The 23,119-nt window shown below is 43.2% G+C and overlaps 1 long non-coding RNA gene across 1 annotated transcript; it reads right to left on the bottom strand.

The window, feature by feature from the left end:
- Positions 1-251: 251 nt before the first annotated feature.
- On the bottom strand, positions 252-9,627 carry LOC114010215 (uncharacterized). Its single transcript, XR_003551577.2, has 4 exons — positions 8,613-9,627; positions 8,458-8,518; positions 2,890-2,980; positions 252-1,569 (listed from the first exon to the last, which is right to left on the bottom strand). It is a non-coding gene; the product is annotated as an uncharacterized LOC114010215 (long non-coding RNA).
- Between the last annotated feature and the right edge of the window lie 13,492 nt (positions 9,628-23,119).

Genomic DNA, 23,119 nt, shown 5'->3' on the forward strand with positions numbered 1-23,119 from the left:
CACCTAGACTGCACTGCCGCATAACCCTGCTAGCTGCAACAGGCCCAACAGGCTGAGAGCTAGAGCACAATTTGGCATTCTCTTTGTTGATGGTGAGAAAAGCCAATTTTTTTCTAATCTTACACTGACCCTCAGCGTGTTTTAAAAGCTGTCTTTCCTTTGCTATTAGCCCCAAGCACATCATAGCCTAAATCCTATACATCTGCCCTGTTGTCTTCTTCATTGTAAGAGCTATAGACATGAGACAGACATTCACTGTTACCATGTTTATTATGTCTCTTTTAGTACATTTATATTAATGTAGGATCTACATCTCCCAACAGCACCAAGTCTCAATGACCAGGAACTGCAGTTCTGTATCAGAGACTGTCCTGTGACAGTCTAAACAGCTGTGAATAAGACATTAATAAATGAACAAAGTGAGTGGAAAACAAACCTTTTATGGGCAGATATGAAATAGAAGCTGCATCTCTTCTGTCCTCACCTGAACTTTTATCTATTCCATGAGTGTGGATTTTGTTTCATTATTTTTTTTCTTTTGTCTAGAATATGTCTGTGAGAGGAGATAGTCTGTGGCCTGCCTTTCCTATTTATGCTAAGTATAGCAGGCTTTCATGGTCTGGTTGGTTATTCTCAAACCTTAGAGTAATAAGACTTCCTTTCTAGCCCCAGATAGCATTTGCAGATAGCATTCTCCAGCACTTTGGGACCATCGGAAAGCTTCATAAACATTTCATTCTGGCATTTGCACAATGAGGATAATAATATCTATACTATACAGATACGTATTTATATGAAAAATATATATACTATATAGATACGTATTTATATGAAAAAATGCACACATGGACATCATATGGTTTACATCATAAACACTGAGACTTCACTATGATGTGCTTTACAAAGTGTTATTGGTTGCAAAATGCTGAGACACTATTAGATAATAGGAAAAGTTCAAATATAAAATTTTCACCATCATCATTGTTGTTATTATGTTATTTTACAGAACAAAGAAAGACACAGAAATGAAACAGTTTTGATCCATAATAATTCAACTGGTCTTAAATCAAACCTTTGTTGAGCTGTATGTGGAAAACAGTATGCCTTTGCTCCCATCTCTTTAATATGTTTTTTCCTTGAATTTTCTTGATTTAATGAAATGCAATCAATTGTCAGGCAATGGCTTGTCTTGTGGGTCAGAATACCTGACAAAGTAATGTAAATTATCACCATTGTTGCTACAAATACAGGTGAGAATAATACATTTAGCATTTTATCACATCTCATAAGGAAAGAAGGAAGTATGAAGTAACATTTACTTTTTGTACTGCAAACTTACTTAATTGCATTCTAGCAACATAAATTATGTTGCTACAAAGACTTTAGTTCACTCCAGGTCATCAGAAAGGGTGCTGAACACTGCAGTCTGCTTTCGTCTCCTGTCTTAGAAGTTCAGAAGACCTTTAAGTGGTGGCTTTCACATGGGTTGCATTGTGTTCTCTGTTAGTGTGCAAAATATATTTTCCAGTACATCAGGACATGCTTTTGCTCTTGTGATCAATATTGAATCTGAGGAACAAAGATGGAATGCTTGTTTCCCTTTCTACGCTGAAAGCAGCATTTCCTGTAGATAGTATGCATGGACAACAGACAGGAGAAGTTGCATATTACATACCTGAATATATGGCTTAAAAATCGCTGAAATTTTCAAACTGAGCTGAAATGAACAATTCATCCAGCAGCTATGGACAGCGTTCCTGACAGTCATTTGTCTAAGCAGGTCTTAAAAATTACTGCAGATGCTAATCCTGCTGTCTTCCAGTTCTCAGTGATCCCTAGAGTTGGAGAGTTTCTGATCCTTTCTACTTCAAATCCTTTTGTTCACTGCTGGCACCAGGCCAGCCTTTCCCCATCCTATACTTAATTTTTTATATCAAACTTTATACTTTTCTCTTGCCTTTCTTGAACTGCATCTGTTTCTTTTAGACCATTTTCTACACTATCAAGATAATTTTGAATTCTAATCCTGGTTTCCAAAGTACTTACAACTCATCCCAGCTTGGCATCATCTGCAAATTTAATGAAACTAAATAAATGAAAATAAATGAAAGACTCCCATTGACTTCAAGGGGCATTAGAGTGAACATAAACTGTCTTACATCTTTAAGAAGTGGTTCAGTTGAAATACACTTATTGCTTTACAAGCCATTTTTGTAAGGGAAAAAGACAGATGCATGCTGAATAATTCAGAGTCGCTGTTGCTGACTGAGAGAGATGTAACTAATTTGTCAAAATATTGACCTTTGTTCACTGTGGGGAGCAAGTGGTTTTGGATTATTTCTGTCCCCAGAGAGATGCTGGAGGGGCCTGGGTTCAGCTCAGCACTGCCGCAAGGGGCTTACTTAGAGATGTGAAAGGGAAGTTAAGCACTAGTAGCAGTGGTGTTTGCAGATGGTGGGAGGTTAGAATGACAATGATACTTTCCTTTAAGCCTGATGGAAACAGTGCTGCTACCCAGTCTGTGGAATACTTGGGAATGCCAGCATCACTCCCATGCTGTTGCCAGCTTTGGCCTTGTGTAGCTGTGCATGCGTGCATGTGTATACACACATGCGCACACCCCTTGCTTCATTGCTGTTTCCCTGTTAGAAGGAAACCAATAGGCACTGAGGGCTTGATGTCTTCCTTAAATGAGTGCAAAGAGAGCGTGTACGTAGCAGAGGGGAAAAGGATAGACAGCCCTGCCTGGAGCCTTGTTGATAACAAGCAAGTAGCAGAGGGGAGTGATTTAAAAACAAGCGTATTGGGCAGTCAGCCCCCCAGCCATGCCAATCTGCTGCGACACATGCAAGCATGGTCACAGTCCAACCTCCCTGTGTCACATCTTACCCATGTTGTGGGGTAACAAGCTCACAGTCATGTGCCATTTTGCAGTCCAGTGTGGAAACTCATTTGTCTTCAGTTGTCCAGAAATAGGCAACTGGAGGAAGAGAAGGTCATGTTAGTGCATCGCGTGAGGACAGAAATCCTCATTACTCAGCATCCTCGCCCACAACTCCAGTGCGGAAGGATGCTGTCTCCCATTTCAGTGCAAACTTTGTAGTCCCTTTTATAGCCAGCATTATTTGGAAAACATTTTCTGGAATTTCAGCCTGTCCGTGTTGGCTGATGCCAGCTTTCAACTGGTACTTCTGTATTATGGCTGCTGCTCTGCTATTGGAGCTCAATCCTGCTTATATATGCTTCTCTGAAAGTGCTTTTTGGCTTAAAAGGTGTAGGTCTCTGAGAAATTGTTCATGCTTTGCTGTTGGATTATTTTTCTCCAGTCACTGCAAGGTGTTGGCCAGCTTTCCAGAGCATGACATGCATGCATGCATGAGTATATGCACATTGCAACAGCTTTCTCCTTTTTTTTTCTAAGTGGTAATGTTGGATATCTGAATATTTGCCAGAGGAATAGAACTAGACTTTGCCTGTGCAAACTCAGTATCAGAAAGAGGACTGAATCTTTAAGACTCATTGAAGTCATACTATTACCAAGATGGAAATCTCTTTTTCCTTGTAGCTTTAACTTCTAAAGCCTGCCATTGCTACACGTATTTAACCTTCTTTACCCTGTGTTGGAGTGACTGAAATGCAATGCCCTTGCTCAGGATGGTGTCTTAAGTTACACAAGTAATTTCATCAGCATTTGGTCATTGTTCTATTAAGTACCATCTGAGACATGGCTTAACTCAAGGAGTTTCCTGCAGATCTGTACTTGTGGGACACAAGTCTGAGAGCACCGAAGAGTTCAAAATCCTCTCCTTTCATCTTGGCATTCTCTTCTCACTGCAGGGTCTTTTCATTCACTTCTCCTGTGTGGCTCTTGCCTCCTTTAAGTCTGTGGAGGTCTGGTCTCACACTTGGCTTAGGTCAGATCAGTTCTCAGTGGTGTCCCTAATTAAAATTCATGTATAACCCAGGACTCTTTAGGAAGAAATTAGAAGAGCAGTACACTTCTTGTTTGAGGGTGGAAACACTGGCCCTTTAGGGTAGGATGATTAGAGCTGACCAGAGTCAAAGAAAAGTCTGTGGTTTGGATTAAACCCTTGAGCAGAAATACTGCATCCTTAATCGTCCAGACATTAAGGTCGTCCTGTGACAGGTGCTATTGTCTCCACTTAATGGATGGAAAATGGCAATACTAAAGACGGGCTCCTTGAGTGGCCAATCCAGTCTGTTGCTGGAGGGCTAGAGACGTGCCTGCTGTGCCTGTGATGTCTGTGGCATGCTGTCACCTATGGCACAGAAAAGCCCGAGCTCGTGAGTCTGCCCACTACTGTACTCTATGGAGGAAGGTGTGGAGCTAAATTACATGGGCACAGCACTGTGCATGTATAACTATTGCTTTTAGTGCCCAGCTGGTTAGATCTGTCGTAAATCTCCATTGATCTCCCAGCTTGAGGGTTGGCATGCCCATCGTCAGCCCAGGTGCACGTTGCAGACATGCAATTGGGAAGGCTTGGCGCAGGAGCCCACATAAGCAGGTCTTCCAAATTCCGTGTGACTGCCTTCACCACTCTCCTGTCTTCCCTCCTTTCCGGCTGTTTATTGTCAAGAATATGGGCCAAACTTTATAATCCGTTTACAAATGTCAAAGTGTCATTTCTGAGTCTTCAGTAACCATCTGTCGCTGCAGCACGAGCTGCATAATTAGAACTGCCAATCCCAGTCTAAAGATTTCTTGGAAGCTGGAAAAATGAGAATGTTGTCACAAAAGTAGAAATGCTTCCAGTCTGCAATGCAGTGATGGAGATGAAAGATGAGTGAATCCAAGAAGGCAGAGAATATATCAGCCCAGTGCCTTTTTCTAACTAGAAGTCCAAAACAGTCTGTAAGGATTTACATTACTCTTAGAGCCTTAAAGAAAATGTATTTTAAGCTGGCTTCTCTATTTCTCTCTCTCTTTACTGGACAAACCAATGCCAAGTTTCATAGTAGTCATGCTTAAAGCCACAGTAAGGGTGCTAATTTTTCCATTTTATTCATTTTTTAGTTTTTTAGTAGTTTTCCATTAAAATTATGAAAACATTGTAAAACAGGATCTTATTTTTTCTAACAGAGAAAAATTTAATTGGAGGCAGTGTTGAATCATACTGCATTCTCAGTTCTGAATAGCAGATACAGATCTCAGAATATGATTTTAATTTTTTGTAGGTGGACAGTGACTTTCAGTGGCCTTTAGCGCTCATATCTCAGGGCAGAAACTAGTTGGCTGGAAAGGCAGGGATTTCTCTTCATTAAAAGATCTATTTGTTAAAAATTCTCATCTTGACTGACACTGGGAATTGACCTAGGAGTTCAGCCTGAAGTAGGAGAGCTAAATCCCACAGCTTGCTTAGCTGTGGGATCTTACCCTGTCTGTGCAGCAGGGTGTGCAGAGGAGCTGCAATACTTACTACTCAGCACATCACGCATGCTTCACTTCCAGCCCACCTACACCCTCAAAAGCAGCATATATGTAATAGTCATTTGAATTTGCTTATGAAGTATAGCTGTCCTTTGCACTTGTACAGTATATCAAAAATGACCTGGTAAGGACAGATGAGAAATGACTGGAAGTGTGTCTCAGGATAATGAAAAGGAAAACAGGAGTTCTTTAGAAAGACAGGCTTGTTAATGTGAATGTAATATATGTGATGGCAGTGCCAAAAAAAGAAAACTTGACATAGCCGATGGAAATACTGTACTATGCAAATATGGCAGAGATTCAGACACTTCAGTCCTTATATCTGCCTATGTGGTTATGCTGCAAGGGTATCACCCAAAAAGATAAAAGGGACCATGGCTACTGAAGCCACGAGAAGCCATGAGGGTGGCAGCAGCATGCATGCCAATGGCAAAACCATGGTGCTCCCACAGGCAGTGGGGTCGAGGGGACTCCTCACTGCGAGACCAGGCTCTACCCTAGTTTTGAGTAGCAGGGTACTGTGGTAGGAGAGCCCTGGGATTTTGGGATTCCTGTCTTAGCTGGATCACAAATGTTCTGCGAACCTTAGGCATGTGATTTGATCTCTGTGATTCAGCTCTTTATCTCAAATAGTAAATTAAAGTCAGGTTTGCTGCCTTGGTTAGATGTTGTAAGAGCTTTATGAAGGGAACATCACTGGGTGTCAGAGTTCTCATCTCCTCTGTGACTATAAAGTGCTGCTACAATATGTTAAGGAAACATTTTTAGGAGGAAGAAGTATTTGGCTGTGGTGATTATCAAAGGTGAATAGCCTCCACATTGCAGAAACCATGCTGCACTGAGGAATAACCTGTTGCAAGGCCACAGCAAAGCAAGATGTGGGATCCTCGGTGGTGGATGCCAGTGAGAGCCCCTAGTCCACTCAGCCCAAACACAGAGGGGGAATTCAGAGAGATGTTCATTTGGGAGTAACCAAGGGCTTGAGCATGTATGAAAGAAAACTTTCCCCCATTAGGAAAGACTTAGTAAACAGTCGATGTTGTAGTCCAGCTGTGCTACCAGCACATCTCCACCTTATGAGACAGGGACAAGCCTTGGTCCTGTGAGAGGACAAGCCCACAGTTTGCTGCAATAAAGGAGACATTTTGGGAAGCTGCACTCTCCCTGGCTGGGGTGCACAGATGAGAAACCTCTTTTTCATGCCGGTTCTTTTCTTAAAAGAACCTTTTGCTTTTGTACAGAACAAGCAGCATTCCAGTAAAATGTTTCTTCTAACACTGATGTTCCAGCTGTATGTTTGTTGTTCTAGCAGGCAACTGGGAATGGCATGCATGCTTTCTGTGGTCAGCATGTGAGGGTATAAAACATACCTGGTACATTCATTCAAATAGAGATTTGTTGCTTAATATAGTACAGACAAGTGTAACATCAGTAAGTATTATGGGAGCCAATAGGCATATATTTGACCATTTGTGAATGAAAGAAAACAGTGAAAAAAATTCGATGCCTTCAGCTGAACTGCATGCTGGATTGCCTGTGGAACAGAAAGGAGTTGGCAGAGATTTCTGGTTCCTATAGACAAGGGGAGTATAAAGTATCCTGGATATGTTACTTAGATGCTTCACACACCTAGTTTTACTGTCATGAGAAGTATAGACAAAATCAAAGTTACTGACTGCAGCTTAATGCTGCTGCTTGTTTAGTTTCACAGTCTGGGTCTGAAACCAACGTGCCAGTGTGCTGTTGGGAGCACTTCCAGCCCCAGCATGCTGTGAGAGCCAGGCAGCAGTGGGACTGCTCCACACCAGCGCTGGCAGGGCTCCTCCACCAGCCCTTTTTGCATGTGGGGAGATTCGGCATCTTCTAAGGTCCTTCAACTGCCCTGGGATAATATAGGAGTTGTATGACATACTTCGTCTTCCCGTATATTTGGTCAGATTCATATTGCACGCAGTTCTGCCCCTTGTCCTCTCAGCTGCTCCCGAAGGTGGAGGCTCCCGCATACGGTATGAGCAGCCCTTAGAACAGGCTATTTCAGGCTGTCTGCATCTTGATTACCTTCCTCTCCACAGCATTGCTTCACTGACTGGATCTGACAAAGGCAGAAGACTGACCGTCCCCTTTACAGCACGGTTTCAGTGTTTAGTCCATCCGATTTGTCACATTCTTCATTGGCTCTGCTTCACTTCGAAGTCAGATATTTATTACCCAGAGACAAACAAGCAGCCTTTTCTCCTTTCTTTTCACATGCAAAGTTGTTCTATTGTCGTTAATCCTCTTTAAGCTTTACTGGAAGGAGGGGAGAAATGCCATTCTCAGTTTAGTAATAAAAAGCTTGGGGTACTGGCTATATTTATCATTCTTCTCCCCCCTTGCTTGGATGACTGCAGTGAGTGATTACAGAGTGCATGTGGTTTTCTGATCAAGAGAGAAATAGGAAGACATAATTTGATGTCTGCGAGAAAGTCTTGTCACATTCATTACAAACAATTGTGGCTTCTAAAATCTGAGGCATGAGGTGGTGGCTTGAGCCCAGCAGCATTCTGGCTAGTTGTCAGACAGTACTTACCTGTCTAAAGCTCTCCGACGTGACAGTGCTGACATTTCCGTGTCCCACTGATTTAGAGGAGCAGATGCCGAAGCCATGTCATCCTTTTGCCTGTCCTGTGCTGACAGGATAGCTGCTCACTGAATATGAAGAGCAGCAGGTGGGCAGGAAGTTGCCACCTTCCTTTTCCAGCTGGAAAGCAGGAATTGCAGCCTAGCCAACAGCAAATGAGGGATGGCCATGGCAGCAAAAGGAGTAGATAACAGCAGGAGTGAATGAAGCCATTTGATTCCTCTGTGCACTGCCTGCTTGCCAGGGACATAGTTATTGTCTATGCCACATCCTACAGAACTGTGTCGTGCCCTCAGTGTGGCTGTGATAGACTGCTGGTGCAGGTGAAAAAAGTGAAGGACTGTCCTCTATCTACATATGAATTTTAGTCAACAGAAGGACATACCTGTGTAATCCTAGCACCTGAGCTTGCTCTTGTCTCTTTTAGATCAAGCTTTGCAAAATCCCTGTAAAACAAGGGGATAGTATCTTTGTTTTACAAATACAGCAAAGGGAGATTAAAGGCCAGATTTTTTAAGGAGATTTGGCCACAAAACTCACCTTGAGCTCAGTGGGAGTTAACACTTCAATATCCTTGAGAGTATGGATCTCAATAAATGACACATAGTCATCTAGTAAGTGTGTGATGGAGTTGTGAATTAATCCCACGCTTTCGGAAAGGTTGTTCTGTGCCTTTGCTTTCCTTCCTGCAAATGAGAATAGCACTATTCATTGCACTGAAGGTACTGCAGATTTCATGTGATTGGATTTTAATTGAGTGGAGTTTCATTGTGATGGTTTTGTTTTGATTTGTGGCCCCAGCTCATCACAGCTTACTGGGGAAAATTTGGCAGACTGTATTCAGTCAGAATTTGTAGTTCTGTAAAACAGCTTCATGAAGTTATGCTAATTTACTTGGAATGTCATCTGACAGAAAAAGGAAGAAAAGGATGCTAGCAGCTTCCTGTTGTCTCAAAGAAACAGCTTGTTTTGACATTTACAAAATGAAATGTTTTGATTTTTCATTTTAAAATAACTTTTTTCTTGATGTTATGGTATTTTTACATGATGTTAATCATTTGAAATTGAAATTAAATGGAATTTCATGACCCCAAAATGAAACCACATGTAGGTGTCTTGAAAGCCCTCATGAAGTGAAGCATTCATCCCCCAGGCAGCTCTACTGCCAGTCCCATGGGAGAGGAGCCACTCAGCACTGGGAACACATCATCCCCAGGTGGCTCCTGGCTGTCCTGAGCATGGTGGCTGAGTGGGGACAAGAAAGAAGCTCTTTGCAGACCACAGATAGCCCATAGGCAGGCACTAAGTCATAGGTGAGGACAGCATGTGCAGTGGCTTAGTAATGTGTCCACAAGTGACTGTGTGGCAGCTGCTCTTCTCTCACTACGTCTTTGAAAAATGTATAGATTCTGTGCAAATCCCTGCATAGGGATAAATTTGACTGTTCTTAGTAGTGGAAGCAGGTGCAAAAGCAACATGGAAGGGAAAAATCCACCAAAATCTTATACACCAAATCTTGATTTAATAAACCAAAAGGTGATTCCTGAGAAGTGACTTTTAGGGGGGGATTTATCAGTTAGTAACACCAACATGCTGCAAACATTGTGTCAGATCCATAACGTTCACTAAGGAAGTATTAAACTTGCAGCTAGGATTGGATGTTTGCCCAGAATTGTAAGTCCTCTTAAAATATGCCATTGCATATTTCACTCAGGCATATTTTGCTGAGGATAATATATTGATGTTTGCCACAAAGATGTGGGACAAACGAAGAATTATCTTAGAAATCAATTGGTATCACAGTTCTCTTAACTGATGTGCTCTATGATGGGCTTCAGGTGGATTAATGCAGTAAAAAACATTTTTCATTTGTACAGGTGTCTGTTAATATCTGTCTATTGCTGAACTTCCTCTGAAGCAGTGCTAGGTGTGCTTCCATCGTGACACTTTGGAGATGCCTGGCAGGAAACAAGCTCCTAAGACCCTTAGAAAGCAAGGGGGATGTTTGAGTGAAAAAGCAGATACGGTTGTGGGTTGCAGTATTTTTGGTGTCATGCTGCAGTAGGAAAACCACAGCAGAAAAGCATGGACACTCTGAAGATGTGGGCCTTCGAAGTTCAGAGCACCCGCTGGTTTTTCTGAATCTGCAGAGTTCAGATGTGCCACCTCCTCTGAAAAAGGCACAACCTTTCTGCACAGGTCAGAGAACCAGGTGCGGAGGAATTATGAGGTATGAAGCCTTGTAAACACAGCTCATCATTTACCAACCTTGAAAGAGTTTTTTCAGACTTTGGCAGATACTTTAAGACTCACAGTCAAAATTCAAAATATCTAAAATTAAGAAGACCTTATGCAGTGTAAATCCCCCGAATGGAGAAAGCTGTCAAGGTGATGCTAGATTTAAAATCTGACTAGAATCCAGTCGCTAGGGTTCAAGCCAAGTCATTCTTCTTCCAGCAGGTGTGGAGCAGCCCAGCATGGGATATTTACCCTGCTGAAAGTGTAAGTCCCTGAGTAACTGAGGAACAGGAAGAGCATCCCTGAACTTGATGTGATAGCCATTTGCCTTTACTGTTTCTTTCTGGGAAAATAAAATAAATAAATCTTTCTCTGCCACACAGGAGGTGCTTTAATTATTTATTCCTCAAGAGCAGCTGTTCAGTGGTTGTTCCTAATTCCAGCAGCATCCAGAGTGGTTAACCCATCAGTTGCTGTCATCAGATCTGAAGATGGTGATTTCTTAACTTCAGGGTCCTCAGAGAATCCCAGACTAGGACAGGTCCCTTCTTGAGGTGGATAGTGAGTTTGGTGCTGATCTACCTGCTGTGCTACTTCTTCATTATAGTCACTTACCTCTGCCTTCCATAATTTCAGGCAGGATTCAGTTATCACGGTAACAAATCTCACTCCAACACTTCAGGTTAAGCATAGGTGATTAAAGATGACTCCACCTTCCCTGAGTGACTTACAGAGCTAATAACGGCGTCATCCTTATGTACCCTGGTACACAGCTTGTGTTCTGGAGTCTTTTATAGCTCAAATGAGCTGCTTTTGCTTGGTTATTTTCTTCCTCATTCATTTTTAATGGTTATAAGAGACTCCTCCATTCTTATTCTGACAGTAGTGATTTAGGCAGGACTCATGAACATAACTTGCGTTACTAATGCTGGTAGACCAAGGAAAGTGTGTGCAGTGCTGAAGAGATCCCATGAGCTTGCCCAGGTGGCAGGGCTGTGTTTAAAGTGTATACTGTAAGTAGAGAGTGCTTGTATGGGGGAAGGATCACTTACAGGAACATGGACTGGGGACAGAGTCCTAGAGTGTTTCTGAAATACAGATGTTATGTGGAAGTATCAGAGACTTACTTTCCTAATTGACCACCCTTGAAATTTCTAAACTAGAACTGGTCTAGGTACATCTTATTTTCAAAGACTTACTAGCTGTGACTTTGTGAAAAGCAGTTTCCTGTGAGGATTTTACTGTTATCCCATGGGGATTTAATAATGGTAATGAGCTGGGGAAAGACTGTTACAGCTGTTTCTGAGAGCTAACAGTGAAATGCTGGGTACCTCTTCTGGGAGTTACGATGTACATTCCCCTTTCCCTCCCTCCCATTAGATCTTTGGATTCTTCTCAGCCCAAAGCTAACATGGATTTTATGGGACCAGAGAAATGGTCAGCCACACAAATACTTATCTACCCTAGACAGCCTCTGCAAAAAAGTAATGAGAAAAGCAGTAAGATCCTTTTAGGAAAGGGATGGGAACAATATTCTCTGGAGAACTGGATACAGGAGGTCAGTGATAGGGATCATGTGTGATTTGAGGGGGCCTCTTGCTTCTTTCCATGGCTTTCCCAGGCTGGCTGAAGTCCTGCTACTACAAGGTTTCGAAGAGTCTAGTGTTTCCTTCCATAGATAGTCTGGCAAACTGTGAAATAAAGTAAGATAAATTAAGAAAAACTTAATTTCTTTTGCTTCTGATCACACCTGAAGAGCATACAGAATGTGGGGTGTTTTAACAGACAGCACTGACTTCTTTTCAAACAACACAGGCTTTTTAGGTAAATGTAAAAAAGAAGCGCCTTGGACCAGCAATGCCCACCTCCTTTTCTGGTCAATATGTGTTTGCCAAGCAAACAGTCCTGGGTTGAAGTGGCACAGTAGCATTACCTTCACAGTTGCAAGGCTACCACCTGAGTTTTGGGCTCAGTTTTGGGGTACCTGACGTACAGAGCTGCACATGGGGCTGAGGAATGTGTATGTACAGCATGGATTTTTTGGTAGGAAGCAGCAGTGACTTTATTCCTGTTTCTGACAGTAGGGCTAGGGCTTTGGATTAAATGCAATGATGGGCACATTTGAAATATTCCACCCTGCACATTTTGTAGCACTGACGGTTAAACTCGACATCCAGCTTGCCAGAAGCCATGTGTTTGGTATGTACCTGGCGCACTTAGAAATCTCATTCCTAATTCTGTGCTGTGCTGGCAATAAGGGACAGACCTCTGACCTCAGCTGCCCTGGCACACAGATTAGATGTGCGTGCATGATGCAGAGGAAGCTGCCTTAGTTGATCACAAATGTCAGGAAAAGGTGGAGCTGCAGGAGCTGAATGAAACACAAAGCACTTCTGTAACCTACCAAGCTCATGCCCAAAAAAGCCATTCAGACCCCAGTCCCCTCAAGAGATAAAAGTCCGCTGTATTGAATTTCTAGAGCATCTTGTGAGCACCAAGTACAGCCTCCCTTAATTAACGTAATTCAGCGCAGCATAGATGTGTGAAAAGCTCCAGTGACACAAAGCCCAGAAAGGTTTTAGCAAGGGAGCACAGCACCAGAAGGGTTTAATGGCATTATAATGTCCTTGAATTACGGTGGCCACAACACAGAGAGATATATTCCAGCAGTACGTTAATAGTAAAAGAAAAACTACTCTGTCTCTCCTAAGCCCTTCCTTGTCACCTCTACTGAAAACTGAAGTTGCCATCCCTGAGATACCAAAACTCAAAGGCAGGAGGAAAGGAAAAAGAGATATGGGTGAGAGTTCCCAGGTTTTGGAAAGAAAACAAATGGGGTTTCCCTCCCAAACTGCCCACCTTGCTCCAGCCCCTTTGTAGTTCCTATTGCATTTTATGATATGTTCAATAATTTTCAGAAATCTGTGTTTTGGGACCAAGCTTTTGCAACCTCATAGGTTCCTTAATACCTAACTGTTGGGTAGCTCTTGGCCGATTTAGTACAGACACTCTCTTCCGTTTGCAGACTCTTGCACACACATCTGAGGGTATGTGCAGTCACTCCATTCATGCATTTAATAAACTGGGAGCCGCAGCCATTTCTGTTGTATGTGGCGAGGCGTGTAAAGCAAGAACAGTAGTACAGGAAGGAGGGTTGGTAGTTAAAGGCTGTTTATAAGAATTAACGCCAAAGAAAAGGAGCTGCTTGACAGACTGAGGAATTGAAATCCCTTACAGATTGAAAAGGAGACGTGGGCTCAGAACAGGCAGTGGCAGCAGAAGCTCCTCTGTGCTTTCCCCATCAATGTTAACAGGGGGAAGCCATGCAAGGGGGTACCCGGTCACTCTCTCCGCCCCGGGGCTGCCAGCTGCTGAGCTGCCTTTGATGGGTCTTTGCTCATGTGTATATTTGTCCTGCAGATGCTCAGCTGAGTCCCATCAAACTAATTTCACAAAATAGCCACTCATTTCCAACAAACAGCTTAGAGAACTAATCTCAAAAAAGAGGCAGAGAAGCTCAATTTGTCTTCTTTCTTGACATCTTTTTAGTCCTCCTGTGTTGGAAGATGGATGGTTCGGATGTGTCTGCAGTAACACAGGCATGCCTAATCTGCCTTTTTATTGATGACCTGTTTCTGAATGTCCTGGCCTGATTTATGAAAATGTACTGTACTTTGCACGATGTTTTGATGTTGTTTTGTTAGGACTGCATGCAAACTGCAGCAGAACAGTGATGCTTATTCATTCCAACAGTGAAGGGTTGGCTGGGAACTGAATGAGCTCATATTTGTTGCTGTCTTCACTTACAGAAAGGAAAATGGGAGAAAGCGGGTATCCCAAGTGTAGTCATTCTTTTCCTGACCATCAGTTTGTTTTATAAATCATAATCTTGAAAGCACAAGGTCATGGTATGTATTTAATCGTTCATATAATGGGCTTTTAGGGATGGATTCTTTTTTTAACTCTCTGTAGTAAACCCTGATAAAGTTGGAACTGAGGTCTGTTTGCCTGCCAAATTTTCTTTCCCTTTTTATTGCTTGAGCATTAATGAATTTAAAATCTGAGAGTGTGATTCCCATCTCTTACTAGCATAATTCAGCAGTTACCCCTATTGCCTGGGAGACTTTCAGCCTTGTTCCATCCCCTGTTGCTCTTCACACACACAGAGAGTAATAAAAATAACAGCGATATCCCACCTGCGTTATCTATCTGTGCTTCCAAAGCCACTGCTCAGACAGTGAAGCCAGTAGGAGGATGTTTGGCAGGTCCCCTGCGAGAAGCCCTGTTGCAAGTGTAGAGCAGTGGGTGGGCAGGGGAGGTAAGCGAGGTCTGCTGGGGAGCCGGGCTGCAGGAGCTCAGCACTCTGCTCAGCAGAGGACACTGTGGGTGGTTTGGAAACATCCTTCAACTATGACTTCAGAAATTTACCTGTTACCTTAAATCACCAGGAAGTGTTTCAGTCCTAGGTTGATCACCCAGTGGGAAATTTGGTTGCCTGATGTGCTAATTAGCAAAGATTCACAAGTATGAGGTGTTGCTAGCTGGAAGCAGAGGTGGTGAGGAAATCACATGGAAAGCTATTATCTGGCCCCATGTGCTACTAAAGAAAATCCTTGCCTTCAGGCTGTTTGCTTGTACTTGTAGTCCAGCCTGCAGAGCACAAAGACAAGGGAAGGACCTCAGGGCCATTAGCTCCCAGGCTGAATGTTTTCCTTGGAGCCACTTCAGCCTTGATCTGTTGCCTCTCAGGCAGAAGTCAGCACTTTGAGACTCTGTCCAGTTTTTCTTCTCACTGGCATCCCACAGAAAAAGAACAAAGGTGGAAAGCAGCAGAGCAAGCTTACTAACACATGGGAGAGTTGTCTGGTTTGAGAAGAGCACTTAAATTACAAAAATGCAACAGGGATAAGTGCAATACCAGCAAGGTGTAGACACTTTCTGTCACAGCACTCTCCAAACTATCAAGCTGCAACAAGGTCTTTTACCATCACATACCAGCATACTCTTCACGCCAGCCCCTCTGCTGGCTTAGCTTAGCTTGGCCTGGCCTCATCCAGGGCACACTCTTTGCTCTGTTGCTTCTTCCTTAGCTGCTCTCTCTTCATTAGCTGCCCAACCACTTAACCAGCCACAGCTGCATCTTATCTACATTGGCCAACCCTCCGCCCCTGAAGCCAGCCCACAGCTGTATATTATCAATGCTAATTAACCCAGCTTCATTCCACTACAACTTTCCACTTAGAGAAGCAAGGTATGTGTGGTGCAGGAGAAAGAGCAGATGCATCAGGTACTGCCCGAAGGTCTTCTGAGTTGCTGCTTGTCAGACAGGCTGTTTGACATTGCAGGTAGGAAGTATGATGTACTTCTCACCCTGAAAATATTATGCTCACATTGCTGTGCCTTCTGCAGGGATGCAGGAATAATGTCTGCAATCTTGCTGCTGCCTAGATGCGCTGCTCCCAGAAGGGGAATGTGCTTATGCTTCCAGCCTTTCCTATAGCCATTTCAGCAGGCTCACATGAAGTTTTTCCCAGAGTTTTGCAGTCTCCTCTTCCTCAGCTCAGCCCAGTTTGAATCAGCATTATGGTGAAGTGCATATTATATCAGTGCCACAGCCGGGACTTGTCTGTGCTTAGCTGCCTGCAGTGAGGTCCTTCCCTTGTGTTGCATACCCCCATGCTTTGAGGCCTTTTTGACAGCAACTAGGTTCTGTTGCTCTGCAGCACAATGAGATTGGATCCTGACAGGAGCTGTTAAGAACTACTGTAAAACATGCTAACATGAGAATATCCCAAGAAATGTAATTCTGCCTGCAAATAAACTCCTTCCTTTCCTGCTGAAACCAATGGCAACTATAAGATTTTTGCCCTCAAAATGGACATTGCTTACCAGAAAGATACTGCAAGAGTCATAGTAATACATTTTTGGTACATTACCTAGGCTCAGACAAGCAAGGATGGCAATGGATTTGCTATGGATCTGTCTCTAAGGGGGGGTTGTTGTTTGAAGATAATAATATTAGGAATGCAGATTATGCTACAAAAGCTGGTGATATTTAAATACGACTTAAATTAATTTAGCATTTAAACAGAAAAGTAAACAATGGCATTGAATTCAGATGAGGATGAGACTTGGCAGGCCTGCCTGGTAATACATTGTGAAAAGAGTTCAGGGTTTTAGTAGATAATTCCTTGAGATCTTCAGAACGGTAAAGTGTTAATAAATTATTTGACATGTACTTACATATTTTAACTAGCTGTAATGAACAGGTCCTGCCAGGTCACCTGGATCCTTGCAATGGCTGCTAAATTGCTTGAGTGAGATTTAGTAACTCAGCAATACTGATGTTCAGAACTGCAGGTAATAAATTAAATGACATCAGGACCAGCTTGAGCAGAACATTGTGTAAGACCTTTGCGAGGCTTGCAGCAGAGATAAGGCTGTTTGGCCCCAGTGAACACCACTGGGCCTCAGTGAGCTCTTCCCTGTGATCAGTTTTTGGTTGATGTGACCACCCCAAGCCCTGGCACCTGTAATGGGACTCCTGAAGAATACTGTCCCAATTTGGGATTGACTAGATAATTTTGTCCCCTACTCAGTTCTTCGTGCAGGCAGTTACCTGTTCCTCCCTGCAGTATGTGGGGCTGCACACAAAGTAGAGAAGGATAGCAGAGTCTGACTGAGCTCTGGGAAGAAGACAAGAATGCTCTGTCGGTGCCATTATACTGGGACAATCCTAGTGCTGGAGTGGGAATGAAGGACAGAAAGAAGCTGTTCTTTTATCTTAGATTCTATTGGAAATGTTTACAGCACAAAAAGCCTGCCTGATAAAATTATGCCAAATTATACAGGCTATTAAGGGCATACTAGGTACCTCTCTTGCTATTCCTAGCTGTTCCCTGAACTCAGAGCTAGTTTAAAACTTTATCCTGCCTCTTTCTCCCACTCACTTTCCCAGCATGTGGTATACTTTATAATTTGTGAAGAGGCTCATTATTTTTTTTTTCCTTTCTCCTTTTTTCAGGTTTCTGATAGATGTGGCTATGTCTTTGTCAATGGGAAGGAAATGAAAGGCAAAGTGAATGTCATAGTTAATTTTACTTACCAGCATCTGAGTGCCCCTTTAGAAATGACAGTCTGGGCTCCTCGTCTCCTGCTGCAGATAGAGGTCTCTGACACAGAACTAAATCAGATCAAGGGGTGGAGAGTCCCCATCATCTCTAATAAGAGGTAGGTTTCATTAGAGGATGCTCATTACAGGCTGTGCACTTGCCAAAGACCAGTAAGAGCCAGCGAATCTGAACATGCTCATTTGGCCTTAATGCAATTCGGGTGTAAACTTGAAGGTCACTGGACATTTATTCAACAGATTCCTGCACTGGAATTAGGAGGAAAATGGAAACTGCAGGTTGCGTGATCCTACATTTGAAATAAATTCTCTTCTGTAGTGCTAAGGACTGAGGTGGAAAGAGCCAGTTGGTTGAGTTAGGCGGGATCAGCGATGAGGCAGCAGGAAGACATCAACAATGACTGGCCCTGGCAAGGCTGGTCATTCTCCAGCCTGGTTCACAGGTCCTGCCAGTTCATTTATTTATTGTCAGTGGTCACAATTAGTACGTAGTTGTTTCGTACCACTGTAGTGTACAGCGGCACTGATCCAAGACACTGATGCACGACAGCTTTAAAAATTCTGTCTGTCCCCATACATCAGTGGCATGTGAATGACAGGACAGAGCACAGATGTAGGCATATCTAGACTGTTTGTATCTGTTGCCAGTGTCACTAAGAACAAGAACAAACTGATAAAGTAGATACTTGCTATTCCCACCCGCTGTTGAAGACATCATTTATTACCAGGTATGATTCTGTGATTCTGTTAGTATCACAGCAAAGAGATGGGGATTTTGGTGCAGATGTGATTTCAACCTAAATGCCATACAGAAAGAGATAATGCATGTGTGCAGATGTGCATACAGAGGAGATTTCCGTGGCAACACAAAGAAGGTCCATAAAGAAAAAAGTCTTCAAAGAAAAGAAAAGGCCTTCAAGGAAAGGCCTTCAAAGTAAGGACTAATGTGAAAAATAATGAGTGATATTTGGAGTGGACATGTGGTGTGCATGCATGAAAGATTGTCTTGCAAAAGTGTCACTGCACGGCCAGTCTTTCTCCTTCAGAAAGAGCAGGCACAAGCCGTGCTGGGAGGAGGCTGTCAGAGTTGCTTTACCAGTGAGTTGCTATGGTAAACCCAGATTTCTGCATTAGCTGCCTCTGGGGAACATGAATAACTAACAGCAAGTTCATCTGGTAGCACAATCCGCCGAAATAAGCTAGGACAAAACAGCCACCAGCTACGATGCTAAGGGTACTGACATTCAGATTCATGCCTTTCTGCTTGCTCAGAGATCCCTGCTGTCTTCCACAGCTGTAGCTTGCTATTATCCATGGAGCAGGACTATAATTAATAGTATGGAGTGCTCTGAGCCAGATGGATTCCTTATTGACATGGAGAACACCAAGGTTAAGTGATTTGCCCAAAGTTACATAAAATCTATGGCAAAACCAGGGCATAGAGACATCACTTCTCCCCACCCCCCCTTTAATGTTTCAGTCACTGAGCATCCTGGGCTCTGCTCAAGGAGAAGCCAGAGTGGATTGTGGCCATCTGTATGCAAGCAAACACTCTTAACTAATCTCCTAGTAGCACAATAAATCAACTTCCTATAGAAATTTTTTTAATGTATCTGTTGGGGTGTGGGTATGTTCACTTTTTTCACAGTGCAGGGCCCATATTTTTGAGTGAGTTTCTGCATCATGGAGTATCTCGAGAGGGAAAGCTTGTGTTTCAGGCAATAATATGAGATGCCCATTTGGCACTTGAAGGGGGCTACATTCTGTTCCCCTTCATAAAAACAGTGATGGTGTTTAGATGCTGCATGCGTATAACATTTTGCTGCGGCTCCCACTGGCTATCTCTTGAGCCTGATAAGGAGCCCTGCTAATAGCGATAGGTCTTCTCTGTGTGTTAATTACTTTTTTTTTTTTTGCTGTTGCCTTCTTATGTTCATGTTTAAGTCTCTTTTCATGTGAGTAGCTAGACTGATACAGGCATGTTAACAGAAGAGAATATATCTGATGCAGTTTGGCTTTTCTTTATGTATTAATACAATCAGGAGTAGAAACTCGATTGTCCTATAAATCAGGTAAGCTGGTTCTTTACTGTCTTCCTTCATTTTAAAAGCTTCCCCTTCAGCAGTCTAAAATATGTAGTGGTTTAGACCAAGCTGCATTAATACACCAGGGAATTCAAAGTCTGAGCAATGCAGCTAAATAATTGTTTTGAAACAATAGTTCTACAGAGTTAAGTGACTTGAAAAAACAGAATAGGTTTTAAATCGATGTGCAGCCTGCACTAAGTAGCTCTAGAAACTACTTTCACACCTCGTTTCCATGACAAATGAGATGTAAATGAAATGAGCACACTGGAAACACTTCTGCTCTGTGTATGCTCAGCTTCTCCAAGACTGGCTGCTCTCATTCCCCTGTGGTCTGAGGGGCTGCTTCATTGGGGAAGATCCTTAGTGAGAACTAAAGACTCATGTACTACAACTTCCAAGTGTTTCAGGTGTGTCACTTAGGAGAGAGTGTCGGTTGGACTCACGTATGTATTGATCAAGCAGAGTCCAGTAAGCATCACTGAGGAATTAACCCATGCAAGGAGCTATTGCTGCCAAATATTGTGTTTAGGACACGGCACAAGCATTTAAAAAAAAACCCAACCTCTCAGAGATGAATTTATTTAGTCCTTGAAAGCCCAGGAACTCTGTCACATAATTCTGTATGTTTATCATAGTACTATATCCTATCTGTGCACAGCATTAGAGCACTGCAGCAACACATGCTAACTGTGTATGGTACAATGCCTACCATAGAAAATCAGTTCTATGTTACTACCAGCCCACACTGTCAGAAGTACAGTGTGTAGAGGAATGAAGGCAGAGGGTTGATTGACATGGATGATGTGCAGCTGTAGCTCGTTCCTGCTAAGTAGTTAAATAGCCCTGAGGAGTGTAGGAGAGGTGGCTGGATGGAGGAGGAGCAGTAGTGTAGTCTGGTCTCTGGAGGAAGGAGAAACAGATGTGCAGTAGAATCTGGCTGATGATAAAGCCTTGTTGCAGCCTGATAGCTTGTTTATGCTGCAACAACAGTGTACCTGTTTTGTAGTAGGAGAGGCTTGTGTCCTGCAGGAGAGTTACATGGTGCCAACCTGAGCTCCTTACACAGGGGTAGCAGAACTAACTGTTCTTCACTGCCATGTCTGGCCTCAGAATGAGCTGCCTCCTGGGGACAGGTAGGAGACCAGGAGAGCTCTAAAACAAGGTAGGATACCACTTGCAAAGTGCTGAGGAGATGGGATTCGTGCTTTGCTTCCAGTTAATTTCTCACTGTTTGAAAACTCGTAGGAGGGGCTGCTTATGCACTTAACATCAGGCGTATGTTTAAGCACTTTTCTGAATGGATGTTTGGTCTCCAACAGCCATCATCTTCCTCGTGCATAAATAATGCCTCTTTCCTGTGACATTAGTGAGTGTACTGGTTGGCTTCTTAGTGAGAGCTTTAATAGATGAAGTTCAAAAATGGCAGCAATAATGGCCTGAGAAGAGCAGAGCACAGCACCTGCTATATTGTGCCTGTAATCAGGAGTGTTAGGAGGGCCAGGGTTACATGAGTCAAGCAAGTATGCCTGAAACTGTATAATTTTCAACCTTTTTGCTGATTTGATATGAAGACCTCTGTCAACAAATCCTTCATTATGCAGACTTCCTGCTCCAGCTCTGGAAGGAACAGCAAATTAAGCAGCCCACATATGTAATATTAATGGCTGGAGAAGCAGCACTGCTACTCTGTTTGTATGTACTGCCAATGCTCATTAAAAAATTCCTGTCACATTGGAAGGATGGCTGGTAGATTACATACGACAAGTTCATGCATCTGTCTCCTTAAGACAGCCCCCAGAGCCTGGAGGGACATGTTCAGTACTGAACCACATTTGTTTGCACCATCTACCAGAACTCACTTGCTCCTTGTTTTGGTGGGTGCAAATGAGGCCACCTGTTGAATTCTCCTTCTGCAATCACAGACACTTCTCTAACTCTGATGCTGTGCCAGCACACCGACAGTGGCTGGATATTACCTATTTGGTTCCTGAATTCAGTGGCAGAACTCAAACCAGTATTACGAGCATAGAAATTTTGCAATTTTGAAGTGTAACAGGGACTCTGCTTGTTCATGTTCAGACCTTTGTTCCTAATAATTAAACTAGAGCTTTCTACAGTCAGTTAACATATTAATGACCTAAAAACCAGAGAGCTTCACTGTTCAGCCCAGATGACAGGAGACTGCAAAGATGATTTAAGAGTCCCATTTTCAATATTTTGCTCAGTAAGCACAGATGAACAGCATGGAGGAGAAAAGGATAGAAGTAAGGCGGCTATACTCTCCATGAGCACTGCTTTCTTTAGCACATGCTGGATGTGTCTAGCTGCCTGTAGCAGAAGCATGGGTGCAGTGGTAGCTACAGATTTTCACTGCAGCTTATCCCCCATCTGCTCCTGCATATTAGCATCTTGGCCTGCTTATACAGAGGCCAGTTCCAGGAGCTGGTCCTGGGAGCCCCAGCTGCATCCCTGTGTGGCCATGCTCAGGAGAAAAGCACAGAGCAACTTTCTTTCAGTGAGCCATCAAAATCACAAGTTTTCTCTGAGCAGCTCACCCCTTGTGCTATGCCATGAGGCCCCACTGCAGAACTGACAGGTATCACCCACCAATTGCCTCTGCCTGTGTGAGCGTTCAGGGCTGCCCAACCTCTTCGGTATCTCACTGGGTATTAATAGAGAAGTGTGGGCTTAAGAGCAGGTGCTAAGTGGGTCCCCAAGAGCTTTAGTTCTTCTCCCAGCACTGACAATCCATGTGCCTCTGCTTCCTCTATTGCGCCTTCTGGATTGTTTGCTTAGATTAAAGTCTGCAGGACTGTGCCCTGCCTGCGCTGCTGCACAAGCAGGGCCATGTTGTTTGGTGGCAAGTGATATTGCACAATCCCATGTGCCCCTGTTTCTCCAGCAAATTCTTTGTCTGACTGACTGCAGACACCAATTTTCCATCTTGTTGTCATCAAGCCAAAAACCCAAATCACTGTGCTCCTCTCTGCCATTAATAATTTTTGCAGGGTATTTTTCTCAGTCCTCCCTCTCAGGCCTCATCAATACCTTTGCTCTTAGCGTTTGGCATTCCATTCTGTTCTGCCAGTCAGAATATCAAGGTCAAATCAATTGCTTTTGTGTTTCTCCCTTAAATAAATAGTGTCGGGCTGCCATGTCCTAACACAAAATATTTTGTAATGAAAAATCCCAAGTATTGATCAGACCTAGTTCTGTACCTAGCTCTCTGCACAGGCTTGATGGTAGCTTTCATATAGCACTCAATAATGTGTCTTTTGCAAGACCAATTCATACAGCTTAAAGAGGCATTTTTGGCAGGCTGCAGGCGCAAGGTCAGAAATACTTTTTTCATTACACTGCATAGCCCCTACACAGTCATGCCGGCCCCTGAAGAGCCAAGAGGATTTTTTTTTTTTTTGTCCCCTGGTCTAGTATAGCACCAGTGTCCCCCACTCCTAAAGCATCAGTGATGAGGGACTGTAACTGAAGAGGATGCTCTTCCAACCTAATTATAATGATTTGTGAGACTACTGGGAATGACGGCTGCAAAGCAACAGCAGACAGAGAGGACAGACAGACAATCTGAGCACCAT

The sequence above is a fragment of the Falco peregrinus genome, chromosome 2 (genome assembly GCF_023634155.1).
Source record: "Falco peregrinus isolate bFalPer1 chromosome 2, bFalPer1.pri, whole genome shotgun sequence".
NCBI lineage: Eukaryota > Metazoa > Chordata > Aves > Falconiformes > Falconidae > Falco > Falco peregrinus.